Here is a 16,112-nt window from a genome sequence, read left to right as displayed (position 1 = left end):
ATTTGGTGCACTAAGTTTGTCTATCAAGTTTGTTGAATTTTGCCAACTCTTTGTCCCTTCTCTGTCACCACCAATTGATTATTGAGAGAGAACTATTCTCAATGCTAACAGTTCAACTTTCATATTATAATTAGTGCACCAAAGACGTGCTAATTAACCACTGAATGATGTGGGGCGTATAGCAGGGCACCCTTCTAACGGCACCTTGACTAGGTGGCAGGTCAAGGCACATGACCTCACCTAACCTACCAATTCCTGGAGAAATGAGCTTTATGGCCCAAACTATGGTTGCACATACACTTTTGCTGTCGGAAGACCTGTTAGTCTGCACTGCATATCAAATTTGCATAACATTTTCATTTAACCTATAAAGGACCCCAACCAAACTAGTATGGTTTATGTTATGATGCCATACTAGTAGGGATTACTTTTATTAACATTCACTCAGCTTTCTCCTTTCACATACTCTTCAAAACTCGTCACCAACTTCTGCAGTTTCTCACTTGAATCTGCCACCAGTACTGTATCATCATTAAACACACTCGCTTCCCAGGCCCTTTCATCCCCACAGGCTGCATACTCACCCCTCTCTCAAAGACTTACATTTACGCCCCTTATCATCCCATCTAGACATATTGAGTGTCATCATGTGTGTACAACTATAACCAATAAAGCTTCTAGCATCAAGTAAGGTAATCCTTGCACTGACCCTATTCTACCACCTTCCCTTGGCAACTCGCCCCCATCCCAAGCTCGCCTTCATTTAACATTGATATCACTTTTATGGTTAGAAAATATTAGGAAATAGTGGAACTTTCCTCCGGAAAAATTAAGAGGTTCTTTATCCCATTCCTATGCCCAACTAGATCAAAACAAGACCATTATGTAGCAGAAAACCTACCACGAGTTAGCACTCCACAGATCGTTCCTGCTATGGGACTGCCACGGGTGGTGAAGACATCCACTTCCATGTAGTTTGCATGCCAACTTTCCTGTACATTCTGATCTACACCATCTAAGAGGAACTCCTGAGTTATGCTGTCTAGTGGGTGGCCATTCACCTGCAAAGTGAAATGCTTAAAAAAAAGCAACCACGTACTATTGATTATATTCCTTGACCACAATATGTCAGAACCACTAAACTCCATTTCCTCTACTATTACAATTATTACCACTGAACACCACTAATCTACAGATATGCCTGCTAGTTTGTCTAAAATTATGAAGGCCAACACGACAGTTTTTGGTTCCCAGTTATATGTATTATATTATGAGCATACAGCCTTGGTTTGCTCACATACATCGACTTAAAGTGCAGGAATATACGAGTTGTGCAAGAAAATGAAATGTTATGATGGAGCAGAGGGCACTGAAAGAGAAGAGAGCAATGATATTGTGGTGGTGTGTTGGAATTAAAGGACTCTCTAAATTGCTGGTAGTACAAGAATGAACCAGGTATTCCCAATCATGTCCTTTTTCAGCACATAAATCTACAAGCTCTTCACCATTTCCATTTACAACACTGAACACACCCATGTATACCAATTATTCCCTCAACTGCCACATTACTCACCTTTGCATTCAAATCACCCATCACTATAACCCAGTCTCGTGCATCAAAACCACTAACACACTCATTCAGCTGCTCCCAAAACACTTGCCTCTCATGATCTTTCTTCTCATGCCCAGGTGCATATGCACCAATAATCACCCAACTCTCTCCATCAACTTTCAGTTTTACCCATATTAATCGAGAATTTACTTTCTTACATTCTATCACATACTCCCACAACTCCTGTTTCAGGAGTATTGCTACTCCTTCCCTTGCTCTTGTCCTCTCACTAACCCCTGACTTTACTCCCCAGACATTCCCAAACCACTCTTCCCCTTTACCCTTGAGCTTCGTTTCACTCAGAGCCAAAACATCCAGGTTCCTTTCCTCAAACATACTACCTATCTCTCCTTTTTTCACATCTTGGTTACATCCACACACATTTAGGCACCCCACTCTGAGCCTTCGAGGAGGATGAGCACTCCCCGCGTGACTCCTTCTTCTGTTTCCCATTTTAGAAAGTTAATACAAGGAATACCTGGTTTAAAAAGCGAGATATACATAAGTATACTTATGTAAGTAGGAGAGATGGCCAGAGAGCGTTATTGGATTACGTGTTAATTGACAGGTGTGCGAAAGAGAGACTTTTGGATGTTAATGTGCTGAGAGGTGCAACTGGAGGGATGTCTGATCATTATCTTGTGGAGGCTAAGGTGAAGATTTGTATGGGTTTTCAGAAAAGTAGAGTGAATGTTGGGGTGAAGAGGGTGGTGAGAGTAAGTGACCTTGGGAAGGAGACCTGCATGAGGAAGTACCAGGAGAGACTGAGTACAGAATGGAAAAAGGTGAGAACAATGGAAGTAAGGGGAGTGGGGGAGGAATGGGATGTATTTAGGGAATCAGTGATGGATTGCGCAAAAGATGCTTGTGGCATGAGAAGAGTGGGAGGTGGGTCGATTAGAAAGGGTAGTGAGTGGTGGGATGAAGAAGTAAGAGTATTAGTGAAAGAGAAGAGAGAGGCATTTGGACGATTTTTGCAGGGAAAAATGCAATTGAGTGGGAGATGTATAAAAGAAAGAGACAGGAGGTCAAGAGAAAGGTGCAAGAGGTGAAAAAAAGGGCAAATGAGAGTTGGGGTGAGAGAGTATCATTAAATTTTAGGGAGAATAAAAAGATGTTCTGGAAGGAGGTAAATAAAGTGCGTAAGACAAGGGAGCAAATGGGAACTTCAGTGAAGGGCGCAAATGGAGAGGTGATAACAAGTAGTGGTGATGTGAGAGGGAGATGGAGTGAGTATTTTGAAGGTTTGTTGAATGTGTTTGATGATAGAGTGGCAGATATAGGGTGTTTTGGTCGAGGTGGTGTGCAAAGTGAGAGGGTTAGGGAAAATGATTTGGTAAACAGAGAAGAGGTAGTGAAAGCTTTGCGGAAGATGAAAGCCGGCAAGGCAGCAGGTTTGGATGGTATTGCAGTGGAATTTATTAAAAAAGGGGGTGACTGTATTGGTGACTGGTTGGTAAGGTTATTTAATGTATGTATGACTCATGGTGAGGTGCCTGAGGATTGGCGGAATGCGTGCATAGTGCCATTGTACAAAGGCAAAGGGGATAAGAGTGAGTGCTCAAATTACAGAGGTATAAGTTTGTTGAGTATTCCTGGTAAATTATATGGGAGGGTATTGATTGAGAGGGTGAAGGCATGTACAGAGCATCAGATTGGGGAAGAGCAGTGTGGTTTCAGAAGTGGTAGAGGATGTGTGGATCAGGTGTTTGCTTTGAAGAATGTATGTGAGAAATACTTAGAAAAGCAAATGGATTTGTATGTAGCATTTATGGATCTGGAGAAGGCATATGATAGAGTTGATAGAGATGCTCTGTGGAAGGTATTAAGAATATATGGTGTGGGAGGAAAGTTGTTAGAAGCAGTGAAAAGTTTTTATCGAGGATGTAAGGCATGTGTACGTGTAGGAAGAGAGGAAAGTGATTGGTTCTCAGTGAATGTAGGTTTGCGGCAGGGGTGTGTGATGTCTCCATGGTTGTTTAATTTGTTTATGGATGGGGTTGTTAGGGAGGTAAATGCAAGAGTTTTGGAAAGAGGGGCAAGTATGAAGTCTGTTGGGGATGAGAGAGCTTGGGAAGTGAGTCAGTTGTTGTTCGCTGATGATACAGCGCTGGTGGCTGATTCATGTGAGAAACTGCAGAAGCTGGTGACTGAGTTTGGTAAAGTGTGTGGAAGAAGAAAGTTAAGAGTAAATGTGAATAAGAGCAAGGTTATTAGGTACAGTAGGGTTGAGGGTCAAGTCAATTGGGAGGTGAGTTTGAATGGAGAAAAACTGGAGAAAGTTAAGTGTTTTAGATATCTGGGAGTGGATCTGGCAGTGGATGGAACCATGGAAGCGGAAGTGGATCATAGGGTGGGGGAGGGGGCGAAAATTCTGGGGGCCTTGAAGAATGTGTGGAAGTCGAGAACATTATCTCAGAAAGCAAAAATGGGTATGTTTGAAGGAATAGTGGTTCCAACAATGTTGTATGGTTGTGAGGCGTGGGCTATGGATAGAGTTGTGCGCAGGAGGATGGATGTGCTGGAAATGAGATGTTTGAGGACAATGTGTGGTGTGAGGTGGTTTGATCGAGTGAGTAACGTAAGGGTAAGATAGATGTGTGGAAATAAAAAGAGCGTGGTTGAGAGAGCAGAAGAGGGTGTTTTGAAGTGGTTTGGGCACATGGAGAGAATGAGTGAGGAAAGATTGACCAAGAGGATATATGTGTCGGAGGTGGAGGGAACGAGGAGAAGAGGGAGACCAAATTGGAGGTGGAAAGATGGAGTGAAAAAGATTTTGTGTGATCGGGGCCTGAATATGCAGGAGGGTGAAAGGAGGGCAAGGAATAGAGTGAATTGGAGCGATGTGGTATACCGGGGTTGACGTGCTGTCAGTGGATTGAATCAAGGCATGTGAAGCGTCTGGGGTAAACCATGGAAAGCTGTGTAGGTATGTATATTTGCGTGTGTGGACGTATGTATATACATGTGTATGGGGGGGGTTGGGCCATTTCTTTCGTCTGTTTCCTTGCGCTACCTCGCAAACGCGGAAGATAGCGACAAAGTATAAAAAAAAAAACAAGAATGAAAGTTTTTATGTGCCCTAATGGCATCAGTCACAACACACGAGTCCTTGTTCAATTGGGTGTAGCCTTAATCAAATGAGGTCTTGAAAGGGTTTGGTCCAACTCTAGGTGGTTACCTCTCAAACATGCAAGAGTGTAGGACACTGATATGAAGAGATTGCCAAGTGCTGACAATCGCTGTTTATTGTAATTCAACTCCAAGACAAGTGCAGATTATGGCCCAGACACATAGAGGTGAGGTCACTGACAAGCATGGGAACTAATGGGAAAGAGCCTTACAAAGCTCAACTTTTACTGAATAACAGGCCACTGAAAAAAGAAAGTTGGGAGGATATGTTATCCAAGTTTAAATGAATAACAGGCCAGTGAAAAAAGAAAGTTGGGAGGATATGTTATCCAAGTCTAAATGACTTTTTGAAGAATGAAAATGCAGAGGATGGACATGACATTATATCCAAGGGCAAGGTTGTTTACAACCACAGAAGGTACTGGGAAAAAGACTTGCAATGCTCTTTTGCAATCCCATTAGGTAAAATGTCTAATGAAAAATAATTAGTTTATGGAAACAATTGTAGTGATGTGAAAGCATGGAAGAATCAAGACGCACTAGAGCACAGGTTTAAGAGAAGTGTTCTACCCCCTTTTGCTGAGGATAGTATAAACTCCATTATATAAAAAATAGCTTTTAAAAACCTCAACTACAAGTAGACTAATGGCATTCTGTCCAGAAACATGCATCTCTCCTTGTCATATACAACACTTGACTCGCATAGATCATTATTCGTAACCGATTTTCCTGTGGAGCACCATTCAATAGCCTTGACTTTTGGAAAATTGGCAGAAGCAACAGATGGTAGCAGTATGTAAGAACATTTAGGCTGGAGCATTAGGTAATAGTAATAATAAGGAATATTAGGTAGAAGCCCTCTACGTGGCCTGTTAAGGGTGAAGCAATAGAGGCTATGAAGTGGCACTGGAGTTCCCTAGATATGGAGAGACTACTGCCATGGACACCCATTTAAGGGAATTCCACTTTACATTTAAAAGGCCAAGTGAGAGCTTTGACAGTTGCTGAAAGAGGAGTGGTAACTGGGAATACTGGATTCAATAAGCTGCACACGGGCAAGAGTATACATGTGAGGGACTGAGCATTAACATGCATAATTGGCCTGTTGCAATTCACTAGCTTGCACAGAAAAGGTTCTTATATGCAAGTATGTTAAAGGGAGTGGCAGGTGGAATGCCATTTTTGGTGAAGTAATGTGTGAAAGTCTGTAATGAACAAATGAAGAAAAAACAGTCTAAAATAAAGTAGCAAGAGGAAAAGGGTTTAGAAAAGTGGCTTGTTGTGCTGCAATACCTAGAGAAATTAAAAAATGGCACACACATAAGCTAAATAAAACCAGGGCACTGAAATGTTTAAATACTTACATAGACAAATGATGTGCATGGCATGTGAAAGATGGGATAAAGAAGTGATACTCCTGATCCTACCCACCTAGGTATCATGAGGATTAGTGATAACTGCATACTGAGCCAGCACTTCAAGCTGCACTCCTCCGATCCAGACAGCCGTCTTTCTTTCTGTCTCAGCCATATGTAGACTGCTGGTATTCTGTCTACAAGCATACAATCTCTCCTTGTTACACACAAAACTTTACTCATGCTACTCATTCATCAAACCCTAGATTTTCCTATGGTGAGAGCTATGCTGTAGCCCACCCTTTTGGGAACAAAATGGAAGGAGCAACAGACAGCAGGCAGGAGCATCAGGCTGGAGGTGAGGTGAGGTTAGGTTAGGTTAGGTTAGGTTAGGTTAGGTTAGGTTAGGTTAGGTTAGGTTTGGTTTGGTTTGATTTGGTTAGGTTAGGTTAGGTTAGGTTAGGTCAGTTTAGGTTCCTTTTCCCATTCTTATGCCCAACTAGATCAAAACAAGACCATTATGTAGCAGAAAACCTACCACTAGTTAGCACTCCAGAGATCGTTCCTGTTATGGGACTGACAAGGGTGGTGAAGACATCCACTTCCATGTAGTTTGCACGCCAACTTTCCTGTACATTCTGATCTACACCATCTAGTATAGTAGGAACTCACGGGTTATGCTGTCTAGCGAATGGCCATTCACCTGCAAAGTGAAATGCTTAACCAAAAGCAACCACGTACTATTGATTATATTCCTTTACCCCAATATGTCAGAGCCACTAAACTCCATTTCCTCTACTATTACAATTATTACCAATGAACACCACTAATCTACAGATATGCCTGCTACTTTGTCTAAAATTATGAAGGCCAACATGACAGTTTTTGGTTCCCAGTTATATGTATTAAATCATGAGCATACAGCCTTGGTTTGCTCACATACATCAACTTAAAGTGCAGGAATATACGAGTTAGCTAACTGTGCACTTGATCCATTCGATACACAGGAAACCGAATATAGACATCCTATATATATAACACAACATGTTTAGTAGCCAGTATAAAGCAGTATTAGCCATATAAAGGACACCAGTTTCATACTGGTTTGCAATGCAAGAAGTATGCCTACTTGAATCCACATTTACAAAGTGATATCCCCTCAAATTCTCAAAAAAATTTCCATTGGTTTAATAATCTTTTTAACATCCCTTTCCAGAATCAGAACTTTGAAGTGTTTTATATCTCAAGTATTATGATGCAACTCACTCACCTTATGTAAAGTCAGTTCATCAAAATGGGCATTATCAACAGTGAAGGATGCAGCACTTATAAATCCAGTGATAATTTGCTGGCCGGAGTGGTACAACACTGTAGGAAGGGCATCCTTCGGAAGCTGTAACTCTGTCTGCAAGTATCACCAAGTGGTTAATCAACCAAGTTACTAGATGCTACAGCAAATGGAAAATCAGTATCCTATCATACAAGGGAATTCTCATGTACGATCAGTAAGGTTTTGACTTTTTTGAAGTATAACCATTATTTGATTATGAGCATTATCAGACTTGCCACTCCCTCATCCCATTTTTTGTGGAAATAACCAAGAGAACATTCATTTGAAATACCTGAAGCTCGCTTACAGCTGCAACATATTCCTCAAAGGATTGAGTGGCTGAGCTCCCTTCTAAGGGGTTCCTGATGTTAACAGTCTGATCAATGGTAGTTGTTCCACTCACTCTTAGTTCTGGGAAGATGACCGGCCCACTCCATACCTTTCAAAAGACCAATTCACGCTTTTTTCATATCCAACTGCCTCTCCTACCTTACCAAGTCAGCATCATTAAAAATCAACCTCATTTACACATTTTGGTAATAGCCAAGCAACAGAATAAGTGACACTTGTAGATCCAGCAGTGATGTGCAGGCTGTAAGTGTGTTTAAATAGTTATATGCTAGAGGCATGAAGTTGTCTTGGGATAAGACCTGGGATGATGACTGTGAAAAAGAACTCAAAGTAACTGGAGTCTTGATATCGCAGGTGATGGACAAGTACCGAGAGTGGCAGGGAGGGTAACAATGGAAGAAGTAGAGTGAAGACTAGAGGTCAATTGTGCAAGAAAATGAAATGTTATGATGGAGCAGAGGGCACTGAAAGAGAAGAGAGCAATGATATTGTGGTGGTGTGTTGGAATTAAAGGACTCTCTAAATTGCTGGTAGTACAAGAATGAAAGTTTTTATGTGCCCTAATGGCATCAGTCACAACACACGAGTCCTTGTTCAATTGGGTGTAGCCTTAATCAAATGAGGTCTTGAAAGGGTTTGTTCCAACTCTAGGTGGTTACCTCTGAAACATGCAACAGTGTAGGATACTGATATGAAGAGATTGCCAAGTGCTGACAATCGCTGTTTATTGTAATTCAACTCCAAGACAAGTGCAGATTACGGCCCAGACACAGAGGTGAGGTCACTGACAAGCATGGGAACTAATGGGAAAGAGCCTTACAAAGCTCCACTTTTACTGAATAACAGGCCAGTGAAAAAAGAAAGTTGGGAGGATATGTTATCCAAGTCTAAATGAATAACAGGCCAGTGAAAAAAGAAAGTTGGGAGGATATGTTATCCAAGTCTAAATGACTTTTTGAAGAATGAAAATGTAGAGGATGGACAAGACATTATATCCAAGGGCAAGGTTGTTTACAACCACAGAAGGTACTGGGAAAAAGACTTGCAATGGTCTTTTGCAATCCCATTAGGTAAAATGTCTAACGAAAAATAATTAGTTTATGGAAACAATTGTAGTGATGTGAAAGCATGGAAGAATCAAGACGCACTAGAGCACAGGTTTAAGAGAAGTGTTCTACCCCCTTTTGCTGAGGATAGTATAAACTCCATTATATAAAAAAATAGCTTTTAAAAACCTCAACTACAAGTAGACTACTGGCATTATGTCCAGAAACATGCATCTCTCCTTGTCATATACAACACTTGACTCGCATAGATCATTATTCCTAACCGATTTTCCTGCGGAGCACCATTCAATAGCCTTGACTTTTGGAAAATTGGCAGAAGCAACAGATGGTAGCAGTATGAAGGAACATTTAGGCTGGAGCATTAGGTAATAGTAATAATAAGGAACATTAGGTAGAAGCCCTCTACGTGGCCTGTTAAGGGTGAGGCAATAGAGGCTATGAAGTGGCACTGGAGTTCCCTAGATATGGAGAGACTACTGCCATGGACACCCATTTAAGGGAGTTCCACTTTACATCTAAAAGGCCAAGCGAGTGCTTTGACAGTTGCTGAAAGAGGAGTGGTAATTGGGAATACTGGATTCAATAAGCTGCACATATGCAAGAGTATAAATGTGAGGGACTGAGCATTAAGATGCATAATTGGCCTGTTGCAATTCACTGATTTGCACAGAAAAGGTTCTTATATGCAAGTATGTTAAAGGGAGTGGCAGGTGGAATGCCATTTTTTGGTGAAGTAATGTGTGAAAGTCTGTAATGAACAAACGAAGAAAAAACAGTCTAAAATAATGTAGCAAGAGGAAGAGGGTTTAGAAAAGTGGCTTGTTGTGCTGCAATACCTAGAGAAATTAAAAAATGGCACACACATAAGCTAAATATAAACAGGGCACTGAAATGTTTAAATACTTACATAGACAAATGATGTGTATGGCATGTGAAAGATGGGATAAAGAAGTGATACTCCTGATCCTACCCACCTAGGTATCATGAGGATTAGTGATAACTGCATACTGAGCCAGCACTTCAAGCTGCACTCCTCCGATCCAGACAGCCGTCTTTCTTTCTGTCTCAGCCATATGTAGACTGCTGGTATTCTGTCTACAAGCATACAATCTCTCCTTGTTACACACAAAACTTTACACATGCTACTCATTCATCAAACCCTAGATTTTCCTATAGTGAGAGCTATGCTGTAGCCCACCCTTTCGGGAACAAAATGGTAGGAGCAACAGACAGCATGCAGGAGCATCAGGCTGGAGGTGAGGTGAGGTGAGGTTAGGTTAGGTTAGGTTAGGTTAGGCTAGGTTAGGTTAGGTTTGGTTTGTTTTGGTTAGGTTAGGTTAGGTTAGGTTAGGTTAGGTTAGGTTAGGTTAGGTTAGGTTAGGTTAGGTTAGGTTAGGTCAGGTCAGGTCAGGTCAGTTTAGGTTCCTTTTCCCATTCCTATGCCCAACTAGATCAAAACAAGACCATTATGTAGCAGAAAACCTACCACTAGTTAGCACTCCAGAGATCGTTCCTGTTATGGAACTGCCAAGGGTGGTGAAGACATCCACTTCCATGTAGTTTGCACGCCAACTTTCCTGTACATTCTGATCTACACCATCTAGTAGGAACTCCCGGGTTATGCTGTCTAGCGAATGGCCATTCACCTGCAAAGTGAAATGCTTAACCAAAAGCAACCACGTACTATTGATTATATTCCTTTACCCCAATATGTCAGAGCCACTAAACTCCATTTCCTCTACTATTACAATTATTACCACTGAACACCACTAATCTACAGATATGCCTCCTACTTTGTCTAAAATTATGAAGGACAACACGACAGTTTTTGGTTCCCAGTTATATGTATTAAATCATGAGCATACAGCCTTGGTTTGCTCACATACATCGACTTAAAGTGCAGGAGCATATGAGTTAGCCAACTCTGCACTTGATCCATTCGATAAACAGGAAACCGTATATAGACATCCTATGTATATAACACAACATGTTTAGTAGCCAGTATAAAGCAGTATTAGCCATATAAAGGACACCAGTTTCATACTGGTTTGCAATGCAAGAAGTATGCCTACTTGAATCCACATTTACAAAGTGATATCCCCTCAAATTCTCAAAAAAATTTCCATTGGTTTAATAATCTTTTTAACATCTCTTTCCAGAATCAGAACTTTGAAGTGTTTTATATCTCAAGTGGTATGATGCAACTCACTCACCTTATGTAAAGTCAGTTCATCAAAATGGGCATTATCAACAGTGAGGGATGCAGCACTTAGAAATCCAGTGACAGCTTGCTGGCCGGAGTGGTACAACACTGTAGGAAGGGCATCCTTCAGAAGCTGTACCTCTGTCTGCAAGTATCACCAAGTGGTTAATCAACCAAGTTACTAGATGGTACAGCAAATGTAAAATCAGTACCCAGTCATAAAAGGGAATTCTCATGTACGATCAGTAAGGTTTTGACTTTTTTGAAGTATAACCATTATTTGATTATGAGCATTATCAGACTTGCCACTCCCTCATACCATTTTTTGTGGAAATAACCAAGAGAACATTCATTTGAAATACCTGAAGCTCGCTTACAGCTGCAACATATTCCTCAAAGGATTGAGTGGCTGAGCTCCCTTCTGAGGGGTTCCTGATGTTAACAGTCTGATCAATGGTAGTTGTTCCTCACTCTTAGTTCTGGGAAGATGACCGGCCCACTCCATACCTTTCAAAAGACCAGTTCACGCTTTTTTCATATCAACTGCCTCTCCTACCTTACCAAGTCAGCATCATTAAAAATCAACCTCATTTACACATTTTGGTAATAGCCAAGCAACAGAATAAGTGACAATTGTAGATCCAGCAGTGATGTGCAGGATGTAAGTGTGTTTAAATAGTTATATGCTAGAGGCATGAAGTTGTCTTGGGATAAGACCTGGGATGATGAATGTGAAAAAGAACTCAAAGTAACTGGAGTCTTGATATCGCAGGTGATGGACAAGTACTGAGAGTGGCAGGGAGGGTAACAATGGAAGAAGTAGAGTGAAGACTAGAGGTCAGTTGTGCAAGAAAATGAAATGTTATGATGGAGCAGAGGGCACTGAAAGAGAAGAGAGCAATGACATTGTGGTGGTGTGTTGGAATTAAAGGACTCTCTAAATTGCTGTTAGTACAAGAATGAAAGTTTTTATGTGCCCTAATGGCATCAGTCACAACACAGGAGTCCTTGTTCAATTGGGTGTAGCCTTAATCAAATGAGGTCTTGAAAGGGTTTGGTCCAACTCTAGGTGGTTACCTCTCAAACATGCAAGAGTGTAGGACACTGATATGAAGAGATTGCCAAGTGCTGACAATCGCTGTTTATTGTAATTCAACTCCAAGACAAGTGCAGATTATGGCCCAGACACATAGGGGTGAGGTCACTGACAAGCATGGGAACTAATGGGAAAGAGCCTTACAAAGCTCCACTTTTAGAATAACAAGCCAGTGAAAAAAGGAAGTTGGGAGGATATGTTATCCAAGTCTAAATGAATAACAGGCCAGTGAAAAAAGAAAGTTGGGAGGATATGTTATCCAAGTCTAAATGAATAACAGGCCAGTGAAAAAAGAAAGTTGGGAGGATATGTTATCCAAGTCTAAATGACTTTTTGAAGAATGAAAATACAGAGGATGGACAAGACATTATATCCAAGGGCAAGGTTGTTTACAACCACAGAAGGTACTGGGAAAAAGACTTGCAATGCTCTTTTGCAATCCCATTAGGTAAAATGTCTAATGAAAAAAAGTAGTTTATGGAAACAATTGTAGTGATGTGAAAGCATGGAAGAATCAAGACGCACTAGAGCACAGGTTTAAGAGAAGTGTTCTACCCCCTTTTGCTGAGGACAGTATAAACTCCATTATATAAAAAATAGCTTTTAAAAACCTCAACTACAAGTAGACTACTGGCATTCTGTCCAGAAACATGCATCTCTCCTTGTCATATACAACACTTGACTCGCATAGATCATTATTCGTAACCGATTTTCCTGCGGAGCACCATTCAATAGCCTTGACTTTTGGAAAATTGGCAGAAGCAACAGATGGTAGCAGTATGTAGGAACATTTAGGCTGGAGCATTAGGTAATAGTAATAATAAGGAACATTAGGTAGAAGCCCTCTACGTGGCCTGTTAAGGGTGAAGCAATAGAGGCTATGAAGTGGCACTGGAGTTCCCTAGATATGGAGAGACTACTGCCATGGACACCCATTTAAGGGAGTTCCACTTTACATTTAAAAGGCCAAGCGAGTGCTTTGACAGTTGCTGAAAGAGGAGTGGCAATTGGGAATACTGGATTCAATAAGCTGCACATGGGCAAGATTATACATGAGAGGGACTGAGCATTAACATGCATAATTGGCCTGTTGCAATTCACTGGCTTGCACAGAAAATGTTCTTATATGCAAGTATGTTAAAGGGAGTGACAGGTGGAATGCCATTTTTTGGTGAAGTAATGTGTGAAAGTCTGTAATGAACAAATGAAGAAAAAACAGTCTAAAATAAAGTAGCAAGAGGAAGAGGGTTTAGAAAAGTGGCTTGTTGTGCTGCAATACCTAGAGAAATTAAAAAATGGCACACACATAAGCTAAATAAAACCAGGGCACTGAAATGTTTAAATACTTACATAGACAAATGATGTGTATGGCATGTGAAAGATGGGATAAAGAAGTGATACTCCTGATCCTACCCAACTAGGTATCATGAGGATTAGTGATAACTGCATACTGAGCTAGCACTTCAGTGGTTGTCAAGCTGCACTCCTCCGATCCAGACAGCTGTCTTTCTTTCTGTCTCAGCCATATGTAGACTGCTGGTATTCTGTCTACAAGCATACAATCTCTCCTTGTTACACACAAAACTTTACTCATGCTACTCATTCATCAAATCCTAGATTTTCCTATGGTGAGAGCTATGCTGTAGCCCACCCTTTCGGGAACAATATGGTAGGAGCAACAGACAGCAGGCAGGAGCATCAGGCTGGAGGTGAGGTGAGGTTAGGTTAGGTTAGGTTAGGTTAGGTTAGGTTAGGTTAGGTTTGGTTTGGTTAGGTTAGGTTAGGTTAGGTTAGGTTAGGTTAGGTTAGGTTAGGTCAGGTCAGGTCAGTTTAGGTTCCTTTTCCCATTCCTATGCCCAACTAGATCAAAACAAGACCATTATGTAGCAGAAAACCTACCACTAGTTAGCACTCCAGAGATCGTTCCTGTTATGGGACTGCCAAGGGTGGTGAAGACATCCACTTCCATGTAGTTTGCATGCCAACTTTCCTGTACATTCTGATCTACACCATCTAGTAGGAACTCCCGGGTTATGCTGTCTAGCGAATGGCCATTCACCTGTAAAGTGAAATGCTTAACCAAAAGCAACCACGTACTATTGATTATATTCCTTTACCCCAATATGTCAGAACCACTAAACTACATTTCCTCAACTATTCCTATTATTACCACTGAACACCACTCATCTACAGCTATGCCTGCTACATTGTCTAAAATTATGAAGGCCAACTCGACAGTTTTTGGTTCCCAATTATGTATTAAATCATGAGCATACAGCCTTGGTTTGCTCACATAAATCGACTTAAAGTGCAGGAATATACGAGTTAGCCAACTTGCACGTGATCCATTCGATAAGCAGGAAACCAAATATAGACATCCTATGTATATAACACAACATGTTTAGTAGCCAGTATAAAGCAGTATTAGCCATATACTGGTTTGCAATGCAAGAAGTATGCCTACTTGAATCCACATTTACAAGTGATATCCCCTCAAATTCTCAAAAAAATTTCCATTGGTTTAATAATCTTTTTAACATATACTTTCCCAGGAATACTCAACAAACTTATACCTCTGTAATTTGAACACTCACCTTTATCATCCCCTTTGCCTTTGTATAACAGCGCTATGCATGCATTCCGCCAATCCTCAGGCACTGCACCATGAACCAAATATACATTGAATATCCTCACCAACCAGTCAACAACATGGTCACCCCCTTTTTTAATAAATTCCACTGCAATGCCATCCAAGTATATATATACAAACACAAATGTACATAAGCTCTTAAAATACATTATTCATTATAAATTTTACAATTTGTAACATTCAAAATATAACAGCAATAAACCTTGCAAAAAACATAATACATTTGAAAACAGTAATACACATGATAATATAACACCAATTAACTTTCTAAAATGGGAAACAGAAGAAGGAGTCACGCGGGGAGTGCTCCTCCTCCTCGAAGGCTCAGAGTGGGGTGCCTAAATGTGTGTGGATGTAACCAAGATGTGAAAAAAGGAGAGATAGGTAGTATGTTTGAGGAAAGGAACCTGGATGTTTTGGTTCTGAGTGAAACGAAGCTCAAGGGTAAAGGGGAAGAGTGGTTTGGGAATGTCTGGGGAGAAAAGTCAGGGGTTAGTGAGAGGACAAGAGCAAGGGAAGGAGTAGCAATACTCCTGAAACAGGAGTTGTGGGAGTATGTGATAGAATGTAAGAAAGTAAATTCTCGATTAATATGGGTAAAACTGAAAGTTGATGGAGAGAGGTGGGTGATTATTGGTGCATATGCACCCGGGCATGAGAAGAAAGATCATGAGAGGCAAGTGTTTTGGGAGCAGCTGAATGAGTGTGTTAGTGGTTTTGATGCACGAGACCGGGTTATAGTGATGGGTGATTTGAACGCAAAGGTGAGTAATGTGGCAGTTGAGGGAATAATTGGTATACATGGGGTGTTCAGTGTTGTAAATGGAAATGGTGAAGAGCTTGTAGATTTATGTGCTGAAAAAGGACTGATGATTGGGAATACCTGGTTTAAAAAGCGAGATATACATAAGTATACTTATGTAAGTATACATAAGTATACTTATGTAAGTGTTATGGGAGTGTCTGGGGAGTAAAGTCAGGGGTTAGTGAGAGGACAAGAGCAAGGGAAGGAGTAGCAATACTCCCGAAACAGGAGTTGTGGGAGTATGTGATAGAGTGTAAGAAAGTAAATTCTCGATTAATATGGGTAAAACTGAAAGTTGATGGAGAGAGGTGGGTGATTATTGGTGCTTATGCACCTGGGCATGAGAAGAAAGATCAAGAGAGGCAAGTGTTTTGGGAGCAGCTGAATGAGTGTGTTAGTGGTTTTGATGCACGATACCGGGTTATAGTGATGGGTGATTTGAATGCAAAGGTGAGTAATGTGGCAGTTGAGGGAATAATTGGTATACATGGGGTGTTCAGTGTTGTAAATG

At 40.9% G+C, this 16,112-nt stretch overlaps 1 long non-coding RNA gene across 4 annotated transcripts; it reads right to left on the bottom strand.

Annotated features, from left to right (window-relative positions):
* Positions 1-29: 29 nt before the first annotated feature.
* LOC139748525 (uncharacterized) lies at positions 30-14,244 on the bottom strand. Of its 4 annotated transcripts, XR_011712714.1 has the most exons (8): positions 14,046-14,244; positions 11,413-11,557; positions 11,061-11,195; positions 10,334-10,493; positions 7,722-7,868; positions 7,370-7,504; positions 6,638-6,802; positions 30-1,061 (listed from the first exon to the last, which is right to left on the bottom strand). It is a non-coding gene; the product is annotated as an uncharacterized lncRNA (long non-coding RNA). The 4 variants fall into 4 exon arrangements; XR_011712715.1 differs by lacking the exon at positions 11,413-11,557 and having other exon boundaries at positions 31-1,061; positions 14,046-14,242; XR_011712716.1 differs by lacking the exon at positions 6,638-6,802 and having other exon boundaries at positions 31-1,061; positions 14,046-14,241.
* Between the last annotated feature and the right edge of the window lie 1,868 nt (positions 14,245-16,112).

Source organism: Panulirus ornatus, unplaced genomic scaffold (genome assembly GCF_036320965.1).
Source record: "Panulirus ornatus isolate Po-2019 unplaced genomic scaffold, ASM3632096v1 CTG_6043_pilon, whole genome shotgun sequence".
Classification (NCBI taxonomy): Eukaryota; Metazoa; Arthropoda; class Malacostraca; order Decapoda; family Palinuridae; genus Panulirus; species Panulirus ornatus.
Note: the sequence above shows the minus strand (reverse complement) of the source record. Positions and strands in the feature narration are given on the sequence as shown.